Source organism: Grammomys surdaster, unplaced genomic scaffold (genome assembly GCF_004785775.1).
Source record: "Grammomys surdaster isolate TR1022 unplaced genomic scaffold, NIH_TR_1.0 264, whole genome shotgun sequence".
NCBI classification, from domain to species: Eukaryota; Metazoa; Chordata; class Mammalia; order Rodentia; family Muridae; genus Grammomys; species Grammomys surdaster.
The window spans coordinates 778,119-790,652 of NW_021604705.1; the positions used below are offsets into that span (position 1 = coordinate 778,119).

General features: G+C 34.4%; 1 pseudogene; it reads left to right on the forward strand.

Annotated features, from left to right (window-relative positions):
• Window positions 1–293: 293 nt before the first annotated feature.
• LOC114628127 lies at window positions 294–2,049 on the forward strand (annotated as a pseudogene).
• Window positions 2,050–12,534: the final 10,485 nt, after the last annotated feature.

Here is a 12,534-nt window from a genome sequence, read left to right on the forward strand (position 1 = left end):
TGTATCCTCAGAGTAACATAGCGTACTTTCTGAAGTGTCAAGGTTCCACAATCATCCCTATCTATTTGGTAGACTAGCAGGCACCAGTCAGTTCCTGTCACTTGATTCGCATCAAGAGAAAGGAGAAAGAAAATAAGTTTTGGAGTTTCCTGAAAAGAAACAGAATCTTGAGGAAAATCGGAGTCAGAATCTTCCACATTTCAATTCTCACTCATTCAGAAGATGTCATAAATAACTAAATTGATGATAGTCAGAATTATAAATTCATCTTTTATGAAAGACATTTAGCATATATGACGGATCATTTACAAAGGAATCAGACTTACTCTACATATACCGGTAAACAGGATGGGATAGACACGTTCTATTAACTGAATTTTCATTATTTCCTGTCAAAAGTTTCTGCCTACTCCAACCAGCCATGGAAAGTGCTTTTGCAACAGTCATGAGCCAGTTAGAAAGTGTTTGCTAAATCCATTTTTTTTAAGTACGGATCCTTAACAAAATTCACTCTTTAAAATTTACATAGTAAAAACAAATGTTTCAAGCTTGAAATTCCTAGTAAAATTTCAGGCAACAGAGGGCAGTTGATGAAAAAGAGATGTTAAGTAAATTGTAAGAGAAAGGGTGTTGACAAGGTATTGGTCCTTTTATGACGTAAACAGCTGTCATTCATTGGCTATTGGTAACTTTCTGAAAGGATCCCACTGCTAAGAAACATAGCAATAACAGACAAGTATTAAACTTTAGTATTGCTTTTGTCTCTTCTTCCATTACTATGGTGTATTACTTTTGGTAACACAAGATTAGCCAACTCTCAAAAGTAATTATGTAAGTGATGGTCTCTGCAAGGAAATAAAGGTTCTCATTAGAATAGAATCAGAATGAAATCCTTTTGACACTGTAATAGGCATCATAAATCTTTGTCTTTTTAATACCTTGCATCTACCAATGTCTGAATGTATATTTTAAAGACATTGTAAAATAGCCCTTTATAGACATAATAGAATAGCATAGCGGTTAATTAAAATAAAAATAACTTTTAAAACAATGGCTAGAATATATTATCATTGTCATTTTATATTCATAGGTCACAAAGCACATGAACTTTTCATAATAATAAACTTTAATGGTAGCTGAGGATTACACATTTATTATCTAGGTGGTAACTTACTGTAACAAGCATTGCATGTAACACACATGCATTTAAAACCATTTCTCATAATTTTCAGAGGTATTGCAATGATTTCTCACAAAAGGTTCTTAAAACTGTGATAAGTTTCACATGCTAAGAGCATACTCTTGAGCATTGGTGAGGAGCTGGCTTTTCAGTTATCTAAACTCGGGGTCTCTCTGGTGCTGTCAGCCCAAAGGGTGCAGGAGCTGGAGCGGGTGAAGAGAAGATGCCTGGAGAATGGCAACAATAAATAAAAAGACATACTGGTTTTGTCCTTTGACCTTGCTGACCCAAGTTCCCATGATATCGCTACCAAAGCTGTTCTCCAGGAGTTTGGGAGAATTGACATTCTAGTCAACAATGGTGGAGAAGCCCATCTGTCCTTTGCTGTGGATACCAACCTGGATGTCTTCAAGGTGCTAATAGAGGTGAACTACTTAGGAACAGTGTCATTGATCAAGTGTGTTCTACCTCATATGATCGAAAGAAAGCAAGGGAAGATTCTGATCATGAGCAGCCTTTCGTTAATTGAGCCCCGCCCCCTCTGCAGTGGGTACACTGCCAGCAAACACGCTCTTTGGGGGTTTGTTAATACACTCCGAACTGAACTTTTGGACTATCCAGACCAGAGGGCCTAAATCCCGGGAGCTTCCCAAGATGGCAACAAGCTGCTGTGTGCAGCTCATACTAGTCTCCACGGCCAATGATCTGGAGGAAGTCTGGATAGCTGAGCAGCCTGCCTTGTTTCCGACATACGTGTCAGTATGTGCCATTTGGGGACTGGATAATTTCAAAGACGCTATGGAAGAAAAGTATTGAAACCTTTAGGATTAACATGGATGACCCAAGTGACAATCACCACAAGAGGCTGAGCAAATGAGGTCACCTAATCCTGCACTTTTGGCCATCAAATGGACAGGAGCCTAGACAGGCTACCCTCCAAGAGGCCTAACAAGCCGCTGACTGAGACAGATGCAGATACTTACACTCAACTAGTGGACTGAAGTTGGGGACCGCTATGATTTCAGAAGAAAGTTGGCTTCTAAGTCAGAATCCACCTGCCTCCTGAGTGTTGGGATTTTAGGTATCTGATCCTCTGTTGCCCTTCATTTTCATCTTTGATTGAACTTTTCAACATGAAATAAATAAAAAATAAAATATTGCCATAACTATTGAAAAATGGATAATTATACTATATAATTGAATAAAATAGCATTTTTGTGTGAAAAAAGAGCATACTCCTGTATAAGGCTATCTTTGTTTTAGTTACTAGGCATGAATTAGGGATAAGATAAATTTCTATAACTTCAACACTGCTTACCCATGTCTTCAATCCCGACTCCCACTCTCTGAAATTAGAATCACTATGGCAATGGACCACTGGATCATCTCTAAGGGTTTACTTAGATTAGAGTAACTGAGGTAGAAAAACTGCTTTTACTTATGTCCAGGATCTTTCCCTAAGCATGGGATCTTCTTTAAGAGTGAAGAAAGCCAGTGATGGATGAATTCACTCCTTTCTTCTGAATTTATGTACAAAGTCAGTAGCTGCCTCTAAGCACCTGATGCCTTGATCTCCAACTGTGATGGACTGTTCCTTGTACTGTGAGATGAAATAAATATTTGACCCCTTGAGTCACTTTACAAGATGATTATCACAGGTGAAAGAAACTAAAGCATACTCTAAATTTCAAGTTATTAATCCGTGTCATTACTGTTCCAGAGCATCTCATAGACAGATCCTATAGGGGATCAGAGTCGGTCAACTTTACATCCCTATAACAAAACATCCTGAAAAAAGCAATTTATTGAGGAGGATTGCAGCCTCTAAGGGACTAGGAACTCTGTAGGAAAATCAATAGAGTCAACTAACCTGTACTCCTGGGACTCTCAGAGTCTGAACCACCAAACCAAGAACATACATAGGCTGAATCTAGACTTTCCTGAACATATGTAGTAGATGTGTAGCTTAGTCTTCATGTAGGTCCAGAACAATTGGAGCAGGGGCTATTTCAAAAGCTTTGCCCTGAATGTAGGATATATTCTTCAAGGTGGATTGCCTTGTCTGGTCACAGTGGGGAGGAAGCCCCTAGTCTCTTTGTCACTTGAAGTGCCAGGGTTCCAGGTTACCCATGAGGGGCTTCCACCACCTCAGAGGAGAAGGGGAGAATGGGGGAAGAATTGTGGGAGAAAGTGACCAGAAGGTAGGCAGTGAGGGGTCTGTAAGGTGAATAAGTAAAAAGTAAATTTAAAAAATTAAAAATAAAAAAGTTAAATAAAATTTTACAAGAAAATAATTATAATGTTGGAAGATCTGGTCCTTAATTTGGCAAACTAATTGTCTTCAGGTCTCTGGCCAGGTTGATGAATGGTGGTAGCAAGCTGTTTACTTCATGATTAGGACAGAAATGAATAGGAAGCAGTTGAGGTCCTGGAATAGTTCCTGTAATCCCATTCCTAGTCAACTTACAAATGGCCCTCCCCTTCTAAGAATTCCTTCTATCACCTTCAACAGCACTACTTTCAGGAGCCAGTCTTCAACAGCTAGGCCTTTGGGAACTTGCAACACCAAATCTATAGTATATATTCAAACTAAAAACATGGGCTAGAGAGACGTCTAAATGGTTAGAAATCCTGGTTGTTCTTTCAGGTACCCAGGTTCAATTCAAGCACCCATGGGGTAGTTCACAGATATTTGAAGCTACAGTTTCATATAGCAGCTTACTACTATCTGTATCTCCAGTTCTGTTGGGACCTGATGGTGTCTTACACTCAAATGCATGCATGGTACACAGACATACATGAAGGCAAAACATCCCCACCTGTAAAACAAAATTAAAAAAAATAAATTTATTATTAAACAAAATAAGAGCCATGCAAAATAATTGGTATCAGGACAGTCTCTGAGTCACAAATGCTTTCTAAGTTTTAAAAGTGAGATGCTTTGAATTTCTCTTACAGGTGAATTGCATTTTCACATTTATGAATGCGTTTGACATGATTTATTTTTAGAAAATAGGAAATACAGGTGACATAATGACAACAGGCAAGATCCCAAGAACTAATTTTGATTCCTGGTAATGTAACTAGACATAGAAGTGGGTGCAAGGAGGGAAAAACATACTGTGACTATTGTAGTGATAATATTTCCTCGGGCAAGACATAATCAGCCATCTTGGAGTAAAAATCATTGTGATGACCAACAAAGTGTATTGGACTTGCTGTTATGGTGATGTATGGTAATTATAAAGAGACAGTTAATATTTCCAGTCATCAAACACTCACTTGAGCCACCAAGCTTTCTTGTCGCTCAGCTGCACCTATTTGTGGAGGTTCTAGAATATACAAAAGGTGAAATGATTAGGAGATAGAACCTGAGTTACAATGGGCTCATAATTTGTTATCGAGGAGACACGAGTCATTTTGGTGATACAGCTGGTTTTGACCCAACAATATTCCTATATGTAATTCCTCACCCATGCTTCTACTAGTCACTGCAATAAACGTGTGGATTCACAATGCTGCAATAAAATACAATTATTTCATTTCTCTCTTGATATCCTGTCTAGATTGAATAGATATTTCTTGATATCTCCCCAGGAAAAGCAATGTAGCATATATAGATATTTTTCAGAGTCTTCCTTGGAAGTACAACATACAACAAATATAATTGTCTCCTGTAGAAAACTAACAGGGCAATGATAATTAAGGTATATCATTATTTGGAGTGTATTAAATCAGGCTAGCTGCAAGCTCTCACAGTGTCCTTTCTTAATTGCAAACTATATTAACAGTTACGTAAAAATATGAATTATAACTAAGAAATATTCTATAATGAAAGAAATCAGTAAATCATTTTATTATATGATAACTAATAATAATGATTATGACATATAAGTTTGGACAGAATGCTGATGATTATGGTAATGATAAAAAAGACAGAATAATGCTGAGTCATACAAATTATGGACATTACTCTGAAGTTTTTGCTGTAATCGTTGCCCTACTAAAACTCACTGAAAAGCATTTGGTATCAAAAGCACAAGAAATCATGTATATGTGTGTATTTTTATTCTTACTTAAAAGATCCAATATAAGTAATGATAAAAAGTGTTATTTATGAAAATGACCAATAAAACAATATCTATATTAGTAAAAACTGGAAAGAAGTCTCTAACCATCGAAAGGGAAGACTTCCATAAATTATGGCATATTCAAAGATACATTTTTCAAAATTTTAATGTTAATAAAACAACAATAGAGTAAACAAAAAATAAATAATTATAGTAAATCATGAAAATGGATGTGAAATCACAAATGTTCAACTGTGTCACTGTTTGAAAATTCTGGAAAATATAAACAAATAATATTTTTTGTCATTTCTTGGCTACAGGGTGAGATAAATAGATTAATATTCCCTAACTTGAATCTGTGTGTTTGTTGTACTTCATCTTAATATAAATATGGTTTACACACGTTGACAGAGATAACAAGAACACCAGGGGCAAATTTTGAATATATAAATTTGTCTTTGAAACATTAAATTCTATTTCCTTCTGAAGTGCTCATTCACGGCATCCTCTTGACATTGGATGCTGATCCTTTTTCTCCTAAATAGAATACTTTCTTCTTGGCACAGAATCCTGCATTGATTCAAGCAAGCAAAGTAATTGTGTGGTTCCAATTCTTTTCAATTTATGAGACTTTTTCTCCCTATCACAGCTGGTTACTAGATCCGGATGCAGCTGCCACTCACACATTCACAGCAGGCAGAATAAAACTGCCATTGGTCAGAGTTCAAGCTGAATTTGCCTTTCTGCAATTGACACAACAATTGTGACAACTCACCTCTGACAGCATTGGTATGTGAAGAAAATTGATGGGGGCAGAACATCTGAGAAACAGAAGGAGAAGAAGCATGCCCAGGATGGGCTGTATAATGCTTCAAGGATATGCCAGAAATCTGCTGGAAGCTCTGAAACATCTTTATAGGCACTGACAGACCAACCCCATGCTGCCACCAAGACTGAGACAGCTCAATTTAAAAGACAAAAATCAAGGCCAGTGCTGCAATCCAGAGCCAGGTCTTCCTAGGAGAAACACTAGAATCCTTCTGAAAGAAACCTTGAGCTGTGTCATAGCTGTGCCAAAAGACTTAGCATCCGCACTTAATTGATATCAACTTTTCTAGTGCTGATGGGGAGCCTATTGGAAATCAAGGGTAACTTTTCTCTGCTAGTTTAGATTTTCAGTTCAAGTGTTTTCACAAACTGCATTCCACTCCTCAATGGGAGAACCCTTTTGTTATATAAAGAAAAAAAAATCCTGAAACAATTGAGACAGTAGATAAGAAAAAAGTTAATAAAGAGCTGCTCACAATGAAAAAAAATGCAAAAATTGCTGAATAGCAAAACTTTAAATAAATTACTCACTAGTAAATTAGTAATTAATTAAGCTAAGTAGCATTGAACCCTGGAGTGTCTCTCCTTATGTGAGATACTATTTCTGTAGATAATTTATAACAGACTGTAAATATGTTTTACATTTAACTGATTCTCCAAAGAGAGACTTCAGAAATTAGCTTCATCTGTCACTCTGAACTCAGATTTTGTTAAATTGTGACCATGTATTAATTGATTGATGCAGAAAGGGCAATTTCTCCAGAGACAGTCATGTTTGAGTGTGCATTTTCTTAATCCATATGCCATTATTATTATCACTTCTAAGAACGTCCCTCATATTTTACATTATTCAGTTTAACAAGTTCTATACCTGTAACAATATCCCAGTCTATATCAAGGTATACTTAACTAAAATGGACATTGTAGATTAGCAGATACAAGTAGGTATTGCTTTCTTTATTTTCAGTTTGTTTCAACACATATGGTTGAGCTGGGTAACCAAATAAATATTAATCATCAGTCAGCAACTTCTTACATCAGCTCCTGTAGTGGAATAAACAGATTTTGCAATAAAACAGAGGACTCAACTTCAGATACGCTCTATCATTATGAGCAAACTACCATGAACTAATTTCCTTGCCACTTATTGCTATTTATCTTAATATGTAATAGCTCTGTGGGAGTTTCTATAATGCTATAAGCATGATTTGCAACTAGTACATAATTAATATGTATCATCTAATGATGACAGGAGTCACTCTCTAGTCTGTAACCAACTATAAGAAGCAGTGGGCATATCATATATAGATAAGTATAAAAATATCAACCTAGAGTGGATATATTTTCTATATTTTGCTATATATAGAATGATCACCAGAATTGTAAAGGTGATAGGATACATACATATACAGACTGATATATATTTTAAAATGCATATCAACATGTTAAGTATATCAATAAATTTTAAACCAATGAAAAATGTTAGAACCTATGGGTATTTTAAATTAGAAATAATAATATTACAAATCAAGAAATAACTTATCAGCTAATCAACAAGTACTGTTTATTTCTGTTTTTTGGAAAAAAAATGTAGGTTTATTTCTAAAAATGTCATCTAATCAATAAATTACAAAACTTTACCGTTGGTGCTCAGTAAAACTATATTACCATGATACAAAATAATATGGAATCTGAACAGAGCTCAAACCAAGCAGAAGTTGCACATGAATGGTGAGAATGAGCTGAACATGACACCACAGACTCTCAACTTAATCTAATTAGTTATATTATTATAACTAATTAGTTATATTATAACTAAGTAGCATTATTATAACTAATTAGTTATATTGTAACTAATTAGCATTATTATAACTAGTTATATTATATTATTAGTTATATTATTGTGTTCTGTTTTTAGAATACTCACTCTCCTGCTTAGAGAGACTCCCATAATATAGTAGATGAAGACTTAGCTGACAGTGAATCCGTGAGGACTCTAGCAATAACCAATAAATGTTGTCAGGTAGGTGTGTGTGTTTACACATCTGGGAAAAGTTAGTTTTGATTAGTTCACTGAACATTTTATCATAAAATTAGTAACCTATATTAGAAATCCTGCAGATGACGGGTATCAGAAATATTTTGACTCAGACATTAGGGTAAAGTATACTGTAGAATTCTGTTTCTATTAATAGATGTGTAATGAGGGAAGAAGAAATAAAAATTCTTGAGCACTATGTTTTTATACTAGAATAAATCTTGTTGGACAGGAAAGGGTGGTAGTGATGTGGTTCATAAACAAGCATAGGTCACCATGGTGACACATACCCAAGATAGTCCCAGAACTTTAGAAGCAAAAGCAGGAGGATGGGCAGTCTGATTCTAATTAGAATATGAAACTGGAAAAGGAAAAAGAGAAGGAGAAGAAGCAGAAGGGGGAGGAGGGGCAGGAAGAAGAAGATATGGGGCATGTTTGAAAAGAAGATGATGAGGAGGTTAAGAGGAGGACAAAGAAGTAGAAGTAAAAGAAGGATAAGAGGATGAGGGGGAAGAAGGAAGAGGAAGAAATAACAATGAAAGGCACACCTGGTCTGAAATTTGGCACAACTAGCACCAATATCTAGCAAATGAGGGTTCATGTATCTATCCTAAATGAGATAGAGAAAAAACACTTAAAATTAATAAATAATTTATGATAGTAAGAGGAATCTCAAGTTAATTTTCATAGCATTGGTAATATTTGTGTTTCCCAGAGTTGAGTCCCTTTCAGAATTGTTATTTGAAGGTAAAATTATTTTTTCAATTAAAATATTTCAGAATTAACATTACAATAATTATACATACACTGACTGATATTTAGTTTATAATATATTGTCAGAGAATACATTCTGAAAAGTATACTTTTGTTAGAGTTATTATTGGGTTACATTTTTGAAGAAAAAGATAAGACTTATTATCTGTATTATATATCAGCAACAAATACATCTGTAGAATTTTTTAAGTGATATTTATTTTGAGTTTGAGAAAACAGATTTATTTGGTAACACTCAAGTGTTAAGAAAAGTCTAAGAAATCCAACCCTTTAAATATATACTATAAATATATACAATAACAAATAAAATGTTAAATGCATTTTCGTCCAACAGTGTAAAATACAGAATTATTTCCACATCATATTGTACTTGGTTTTAATCCTTATATTTTGGGATAATTTTTTTATAAATACATGGTTAATAATCCTACACCACTAAGCATTTTATTGAAAAAATATTATTGCATTGAACTATAGTCCACGTAATTTATTGAATAACCTAAAAAGGCTGCTTTGCATGTACAGTAGTGCAATTAACTTACCCATAGTATAATCAAAATTGCTTTGAACAGAGAATAGAAAAAAAAGATTGACTTATGCCATATTGAAGACCATCATTCAGTTTCATTTATTTTTGGATTAAATAAGGTGAGAATTTGCTGTAAACATCTACACAACTAACATACATATCAACTATTTAAAAAAAATTCTCACCCATTAAAGCAAATGACTACTTTGCACAGGATTAGAAATCTGTTCTTGAAGTTGATTGTCTCAATATGTGATTATTTTTAAAAAGAAAACACTGTAATACATTTTTTACTTTCAACAAAGATTTAAATTTACAACTGAACAATAAAGAGTATATTAGGAAAACATTCAGACAAACAAATGTACATATGGACTCATACATATTAGTTACATTTTTCCTGATTTCCTGGATTTTGTCTGTTTCTACCAATTGACTTGATCTTGCTATACAAGAGAGGTGGTAAGTCACAAAAAAAAGGAATGACTTTGAGAAAGGAATTAAAAACTGGATTGGAATTGTCTCTTCTTATATATAGCTTCAGAGAATGAGAAAGACCCTTTAGCTTATCTCTCTATTATTGGCTTATTCTAAACATAATTCATTAGGGCATTGCTACTATTTTTAATATAGCTTTAGCTCCCAAAGTATAACCCTCCTCATCAACTATCCACCTAATAGAAGAAGAAATGGGTAGTATTTTCGCTGGAACGAGATGATAACCTTTGAAAATCCTCTGACCCAGACTTTCTGGCATGAGAACACATGTTCTGAAGTGGTTCCTGTCTGAGACAGAAAGAGCACATATGCATTTCCCTGGCTTTTGCGTGAAGCTGCTCACCCACTGCTTTTTAATAATATTTCTGTTCATCAACAAGAGAACATTCTACCATAGGAGTTCATCCAATTCACAGAACCTAACTGAAGCTTCTTCCTTAGCTTTGCTGAGGCAGAGAGTAACTAGATCATTATCTCACTCTAGGCTAGTTGTAAATATGGATGTGTGAGATGATGTGGGTCTTTAAATGGTGGTTTTAGAAAGCTGAACCTGACATGTCCACGTTTTTCTATAGAATATTTGATAATCATCCTTACAAATCCAAGGAATATTTCAACAAAAACATGTAGAGTTATACGGTGGTTTTGTACTGTTGTCAATGTTATCCCAGCAACTTCTTAGACAGCCACCTCTACTAACATCTAGGAGGGTGATTTCATTTAGTTCTATCTAGAATCCTGGAATACTTTTGATATTCCAGTACTCCTGTCTACAAACCATCTTGGTATCTCTACTTACTCTATGGAATGCTTGGAGAGCAGCGTGTTACTGATTAAAAACTCAATGGATTTTTAAATGTTTAGAAAATTGCCTTGCTGCTGTCCTTGCTTCTATAGGAAAAAAAAAACCCTCATTTACAAAGACAGTCAGAGCTTGTAATCGATCCTGAAATCTGACTGATTAAATATTTTGTTCAGTGGGAGTCTATTACAGTATTGTTTCTTCTTAAACATATTTCTATCCAGTGGTAACAGAAGTCCCAATAAGACCTGACAGAGACTGACATGAGTAGGCACCATCAAATCCATTGTCTGCGAGAAAGAAATTTCAGATATTTCTGAAAAATATCCCACTACAGTATGATGGGGGAGACAAAGTCTCAAATTTTCTTTGTATATCATTCTCTATTGTCTAATCACTTCTCATATTTCATTATTTATAACATGTATAAAAGTGAAGTTGAAAAGCACAATAGGGGACAGATTTTATAGCCCCATTGCATTTTTTCCATGAAAAAAACTGAGAAATAAACATTACTCATTTGTTAGATCACCATACAAAGTACTTTAATATCGTGAATCATGTATCATTGAATACATTGGGGCCATATAATGCTGAAATGATTCTGAATCTTCAGATACAAAATATATAACATATCTGTGTGTTAATGAGCACAAATGTCACCATGTGCATAAATATTTTACAATCCTTCGCAACAGTATTTCTCCTTAACTTAGTCTTGGTTCTTGGATAGATGCAAAAGAAGACCCAATGACTACGCATAAAGTGTAAACTCACCAAACTCTTATCTCGCAAATTTATCATTTAATAGAAAATTGCTCAAACCTATTACCATGTGTTTTAAAGGATGTGATAAAATATGATCCATCAGAGATTGATTTTAATGAGTCTAGTTTAGAATTCAAAATACATTTAGAATTCTTTCTGTTTTAATTTTCCAGTCATGCGTTCCTCTAAAGATAAAATAGAAACTGAATTCCAGCCTGGGTACTGACTTCACACATCATATGGAATGGGAATTTTAGTTGTGTCTTTCCTCTATTTGATGCCACAACATTATACCTGTTACCTTCAAGTACAAATGATTTTTGTTTAAGTGGTAACATCTTGTCATTTTATCAGATGGGCTATTCAGTGAGCAGTTTCATCATTGCTAATGCAGCATGGAGTAGACACTTCCAAACTACCTACTTACAATGATCTATCTAAGGGACCAGTAGAAAAGTTGACTGATTTAGCCTAGATTGTCTCCAAGGCAATTTACAAAATTAATCAAGTGCTCTGTTTTCTCTGTAATAAGTCTTCTAGTGATCGTTCAAAATTACCTTGTTTTGGATTTGTTTTCATCTTTTATATCTGATCGAGGAATTAATTATCCACAACATAGTTTGATTTTTTTTTTGGGGGGGGGCAAGGTATTATCTACATATATAATAATGTTTCCATTCATTTTCTTTAAAGGATGATTTATTCTAAATGCACATGGTTACTGTTGTGGAACTATATGCAAGTTATATTTGAGTATATGTGTTTTTGTTTGTTTTACAAGCTTACTGGGTTTTATTTTAATGCCATTTGACTATCAATGCCTAATATCCATTTAGTGAAAGAGAACAAAACTACAATACATACAGCACAATGTTCGATATTCTATGTTGTTAACAATCCAAAATAACAATAAAACAGAAAATATCCTTAAAATGGAAAAAAAGGTCTTACAGATATTCAAGCTCATGATTTAGTTTTGTTGATACATAATATATTAATCAACTTCCATGGATAAAAGAAAATGTGCCAAACCATGTGCCAAAGTAC